Source organism: Ceratotherium simum, chromosome 14, assembly GCF_057802395.1.
Source record: "Ceratotherium simum simum isolate JZ-2026a chromosome 14, ASM5780239v1, whole genome shotgun sequence".
NCBI classification, from domain to species: Eukaryota; Metazoa; Chordata; class Mammalia; order Perissodactyla; family Rhinocerotidae; genus Ceratotherium; species Ceratotherium simum.
The window spans coordinates 64,941,454-64,947,453 of NC_141913.1; positions in this window are offsets into that span (position 1 = coordinate 64,941,454).

Consider the following 6,000-nt stretch of genomic DNA (forward strand, 5'->3'; position numbering starts at 1 on the left):
CAGGCCAGGCCAGGCCAGGCCAGGCCAGGCCAGGCCAGGCCAGGCCAGGCCAGGCCAGGCCAGGCCAGGCCAGGCCAGGCCAGGCCAGGCCAGGCCAGGCCAGGCCAGGCCAGGCCAGGCCAGGCCAGGCCAGGCCAGGCCAGGCCAGGCCAGGCCAGGCCAGGCCAGGCCAGGCCAGGCCAGGCCAGGCCAGGCCAGGCCAGGCCAGGCCAGGCCAGGCCAGGCCAGGCCAGGCCAGGCCAGGCCAGGCCAGGCCAGGCCAGGCCAGGCCAGGCCAGGCCAGGCCAGGCCAGGCCAGGCCAGGCCAGGCCAGGCCAGGCCAGGCCAGGCCAGGCCAGGCCAGGCCAGGCCAGGCTGTGCCAGGCCAGGCCAGGCCAGGCCAGGCCAGGCCAGGCCAGGCCAGGCCAGGCCTGTGCCAGGCCAGGCCAGGCCAGCCAGGCCAGGCCAGGCCAGGCCAGGCCAGGCCAGGCCAGGCGGCCAGGCCAGGCCAGGCCAGGCCAGGCCAGGCCAGGCCAGGCCAGGCCAGGCCAGGCCAGGCCAGGCCAGGCCAGGCCAGGCCAGGCCAGGCCAGGCCAGGCCAGGCCAGGCCAGGCCAGGCCAGGCCAGGCCAGGCCAGGCCAGGCCAGGCCAGGCCAGGCCAGGCCAGGCCAGGCCAGGCCAGGCCAGGCCAGGCCAGGCCAGGCCAGGCCAGGCCAGGCCAGGCCAGGCCAGGCCTGTGCCAGGCCAGGCCAGGCCAGGCCAGGCCAGGCCAGGCCAGGCCAGGCCAGGCCAGGCCAGGCCAGGCCAGGCCAGGCCAGGCCAGGCCAGGCCAGGCCAGGCCAGGCCAGGCCAGGCCAGGCCAGGCCAGGCCAGGCCAGGCCAGGCCAGGCCAGGCCAGGCCAGGCCAGGCCAGGCCAGGCCAGGCCAGGCCAGGCCAGGCCAGGCCAGGCCAGGCCAGGCCAGGCCAGGCCAGGCCAGGCCAGGCCAGGCCAGGCCAGGCCAGGCCAGGCCAGGCCAGGCCAGGCCAGGCCAGGCCAGGCCAGGCCAGGCCAGGCCAGGCCAGGCCAGGCCAGGCCAGGCCAGGCCAGGCCAGGCCAGGCCAGGCCAGGCCAGGCCAGGCCAGGCCGGCCAGGCCAGGCCAGGCCAGGCCAGGCCAGGCCAGGCCAGGCCAGGCCAGGGCCAGGCCAGGCCAGGCCAGGCCAGGCCAGGCCAGGGCCAGGCCAGGCCCGGCAGGCCAGGCCAGGCCAGGGCCAGGCCAGGCCAGGCCAGGCCAGGCCAGGCCAGGCCAGGCCAGGCCAGGCCAGGCCAGGCCAGGCCAGGCCAGGCCAGGCCAGGCCAGGCCAGGCCAGGCCAGGCCAGGCCAGGCCAGGCCAGGCCAGGCCAGGCCAGGCCAGGCCAGGCCAGGCCAGGCCAGGCCAGGCCAGGCCAGGCCAGGCCAGGCCAGGCCAGGCCAGGCCAGGCCAGGCCAGGCCAGGCCAGGCCAGGCCAGGCCAGGCCAGGCCAGGCCAGGCCAGGCCAGGCCAGGCCAGGCCAGGCCAGGCCAGGCCAGGCCAGGCCAGGCCAGGCCAGGCCAGGCCAGGCCAGGCCAGGCCAGGCCAGGCCAGGCCAGGCCAGGCCAGGCCAGGCCAGGCCAGGCCAGGCCAGGCCAGGCCAGGCCAGGCCAGGCCAGGCGGCCAGGCCAGGCCAGGCCAGGCCAGGCCAGGCCAGGCCAGGCCAGGGCCAGGCCAGGCCAGGCCAGGCCAGGCAGGCCAGGCCAGGCCAGGCCAGGCCAGGCCAGGCCAGGGCCAGGCCAGGCCAGGCCAGGCCAGGCCAGGCCAGGCCAGGCCAGGCCAGGCCAGGCCAGGCCAGGCCAGGCCAGGCCAGAGGCCAGGCCAGGCCAGGCCAGGCCAGGCCAGGCCAGGCCAGGCCAGGCCAGGCCAGGCCAGGCCAGGCCAGGCCAGGCCAGGCCAGGCCAGGCCAGGCCAGGCCAGGCCAGGCCAGGCCAGGCCAGGCCAGGCCAGGCCAGGCCAGGCCAGGCCAGGCCAGGCCAGGCCAGGCCAGGCCAGGCCAGGCCAGGCTGTGCCAGGCCAGGCCAGTGCCAGGCCAGGCCAGGCCAGGCCAGGCCAGGCCAGGCCAGGCCAGGCCAGGCCAGGCCAGGCCAGGCCAGGCCAGGCCAGGCCAGGCCAGGCCAGGCCAGGCCAGGCCAGGCCAGGCCAGGCCAGGCCAGGCCAGGCCAGGCCAGGCCAGGCCAGGCCAGGCCAGGCCAGGCCAGGCCAGGCCAGGCCAGGCCAGGCCAGGCCAGGCCAGGCCAGGCCAGGCCAGGCCAGGCCAGGCCAGGCCAGGCCAGGCCAGGCCAGGCCAGGCCAGGCCAGGCCAGGCCAGGCCAGGCCAGGCCAGGCCAGGCCAGGCCAGGCCAGGCCAGGCCAGGCCAGGCCAGGCCAGGCCAGGCCAGGCCAGGCCAGGCCAGGCCAGGCCAGGCCAGGCCAGGCCAGGCCAGGCCAGGCCAGGCCAGGCCAGGCCAGGCCAGGCCAGGGCCAGGCCAGGCCAGGCCAGGCCAGGCCAGGCCAGGCCAGGCCAGGCCAGGCCAGGCCAGGCCAGGCCAGGCCAGGCCAGGCCAGGCCAGGCCAGGCCAGGCCAGGCCAGGCCAGGCCAGGCCAGGCCAGGCCAGGCCAGGCCAGGCCAGGCCAGGCCAGGCCAGGCCAGGCCAGGCCAGGCCAGGCCAGGCCAGGCCAGGCCAGGCCAGGCCAGGCCAGGCCAGGCCAGGCCAGGCCAGGCCAGGCCAGGCCAGGCCAGGCCAGGCCAGGCCAGGCCAGGCCAGGCCAGGCCAGGCCAGGCCAGGCCAGGCCAGGCCAGGCCAGGCCAGGCCAGGCCAGGCCAGGCTCAGGCCAGGCCAGGCCAGGCCAGGCCAGGCCAGGCCAGGCCAGGCCAGGCCAGGCCAGGCCAGGCCAGGCCAGGCCAGGCCAGGCCAGGCCAGGCCAGGCCAGGCCAGGCCAGGCCAGGCCAGGCCAGGCCAGGCCAGGCCAGGCCAGGCCAGGCCAGGCCAGGGCAGGCCAGGCCAGGCCAGGCCAGGCCAGGCCAGGCCAGGCCAGGCCAGGCCAGGCCAGGCCAGGCCAGGCCAGGCCAGGCCAGGCCAGCCAGGCCAGGCCAGGCCAGGCCAGGGCCAGGCCAGGCCAGGCCAGGCCAGGCCAGGCCAGGCCAGGCGGCAGGCCAGGCCAGGCCAGGCCAGGCCAGGCCAGGCCAGGCCAGGCCAGGCTAGGCCAGGCCAGGCCAGGCCAGGCCAGGCCAGGCCAGGCCAGGCCAGGCCAGGCCAGGCCAGGCCAGGCCAGGCCAGGCCAGGCTCAGGCCAGGCCAGGGCCAGGCCAGGCCAGGCCAGGCCAGGCCAGGCCAGGCCAGGCCAGGCCAGGCCAGGCCAGGCCAGGCCAGGCCAGGCCAGGCCAGGCCAGGCCAGGCCAGGCCAGGCCAGGCCAGGCCAGGCCAGGCCAGGCCAGGCCAGGCCAGGCCAGGCCAGGCCAGGCCAGGCCAGGCCAGGCCAGGCCAGGCCAGGCCAGGCCAGGCCAGGCCAGGCCAGCTGCAGGCCAGGCCAGGCCAGGCCAGGCCAGGCCAGGCCAGGCCAGGCCAGGCCAGGCCAGGCCAGGCCAGGCCAGGCCAGGCCAGGCCAGGCCAGGCCAGGCCAGGCCAGGCCAGGCCAGGCCAGGCCAGGCCAGGCCAGGCCAGGCCAGGCCAGGCCAGGCCAGGCCAGGCCAGGCCAGGCCAGGCCAGGCCAGGCCAGGCCAGGCCAGGCCAGGCCAGGCCAGGCCAGGCCAGGCCAGGCCAGGCCAGGCCAGGCCAGGCTCAGGCCAGGCCAGGCCAGGCCAGGCCAGGCCAGGCCAGGCCAGGCCAGGCCAGGCCAGGCCAGGCCAGGCCAGGCCAGGCCAGGCCAGCAGGCCAGGCCAGGCCAGGCCAGGCCAGGCCAGGCCAGGCCAGGCCAGGCCAGGCCAGGCCAGGCCAGGCCAGGCCAGGCCAGGCCAGGCCAGGCTAGCCAGGCCAGGCCAGGCCAGGCTAGGCCAGGCCAGGCCAGGCCAGGCCAGGCCAGGCCAGGCTGTGCCAGGCCAGGCCAGGCCAGGCTGTGCCAGGCCAGGCCAGGCCAGGCCAGGCCAGGCTGTGCTGTGCTGTGCTGTGCCAGGCCAGGCCAGGCCAGGCCAGGCCAGGCTGTGCTGGCCAGGCCAGGCCAGGCCAGGCCAGGCTGTGCCAGGCCAGGCCAGGCCAGGCCAGGCCAGGCCAGGCCAGGCCAGGCCAGGCCAGGCCAGGCCAGGCCAGGCCAGGCCAGGCCAGGCCAGGCCAGGCCAGGGCTCAGCCAGGCCAGGCCAGGCCAGGCCAGGCCAGGCCAGGCCAGGCCAGGCCAGGCCAGGCCAGGCCAGGCCAGGCCAGGCCAGGCCAGGCCAGGCCAGGCCAGGCCAGGCCAGGCCAGGCCAGGCCAGGCCAGGCCAGGCCAGGCCAGGCCAGGCCAGGCCAGGCCAGGCCAGGCCAGGCCAGGCCAGGCCAGGCCAGGCCAGGCCAGGCCAGGCCAGGCCAGGCCAGGCCAGCAGCCAGGCCAGGCCAGGCCAGGCCAGGCCAGGCCAGGCCAGGCCAGGCCAGGCCAGGCCAGGCCAGGCCAGGCCAGGCCAGGCCAGGCCAGGCCAGGCCAGGCCAGGCCAGGCCAGCCAGGCCAGGCCAGGCCAGGCCAGGCCAGGCCAGGCCAGGCCAGGCCAGGCCAGGCCAGTAGGCCAGGCCAGGCCAGGCCAGGCCAGGCCAGGCCAGGCCAGGCCAGGCCAGGCCAGGCCAGGCCAGGCCAGGCCAGGCCAGGCCAGGCCAGGCCAGGCCAGGCCAGGCCAGGCCAGGCCAGGCCAGGCCAGGCCAGGCTGTGCCAGGCCAGGCCAGGCCAGGCCAGGCCAGGCCAGGCCAGGCCAGGCCAGGCCAGGCCAGGCCAGGCCAGGCCAGGCCAGGCCAGGCCAGGCCAGGCCAGGCCAGGCCAGGCCAGGCCAGGCCAGGCCAGGCCAGGCCAGGCCAGGCCAGGCCAGGCCAGGCCAGGCCAGGCCAGGCCAGGCCAGGCCAGGCCAGGCCAGGCCAGGCCAGGCCAGGCCAGGCCAGGCCAGGCCAGGCCAGGCCAGGCCAGGCCAGGCCAGGCCAGGCCAGGCCAGGCCAGGCCAGGCCAGGCCAGGCCAGGCCAGGCCAGGCCAGGCCAGGCCAGGCCAGGCCAGGCCAGGCCAGGCCAGGCCAGGCCAGGCCAGGCCAGGCCAGGCCAGGCCAGGCCAGGCCAGGCCAGGCCAGGCCAGGCCAGGCCAGGGCCAGGCCAGGCCAGGCCAGGCCAGGCCAGGCCAGGCCAGGCCAGGCCAGGCCAGGCCAGGCCAGGCCAGGCCAGGCAGGCAGGCCAGGCCAGGCCAGGCCAGGCCAGGCCAGGCTAGGCCAGGCCAGGCCAGGCCAGGCCAGGCCAGGCCAGGCCAGGCCAGGCCAGGCCAGGCCAGGCCAGGCCAGGCCAGGCCAGGCCAGGCCAGGCCAGGCCAGGCCAGGCCAGGCCAGGCCAGGCCAGGCCAGGCTCAGGCCAGGCCAGGCCAGGCCAGGCCAGGCCAGGCCAGGCCAGGCCAGGCCAGGCCAGGCCAGGCCAGGCCAGGCCAGGCCAGGCCAGGCCAGGCCAGGCCAGGCCAGGCCAGGCCAGGCCAGGCCAGGCCAGGCCAGGCCAGGCCAGGCCAGGCCAGGCCAGGCCAGGCCAGGCCAGGCCAGGCCAGGCCAGGCCAGGCCAGGCCAGGCCAGGCCAGGCCAGGCCAGGCCAGGCCAGGCCAGGCCAGGCCAGGCCAGGCCAGGCCAGGCCAGGCCAGGCCAGGCCAGGCCAGGCCAGGCCAGGCCAGGCCAGGCCAGGCCAGGCCAGGCCAGGCCAGGCCAGGCCAGGCCAGGCCAGGCCAGGCCAGGCCAGGCCAGGCCAGGCCAGGCCAGGCCAGGCCAGGCCAGGCCAGGCCCAGGCCAGGCCAGGCCAGGCCAGGCCAGGCCAGGCTCAGGCCAGGCCAGGCCAGGCCAGGCCAGGCCAGGCCA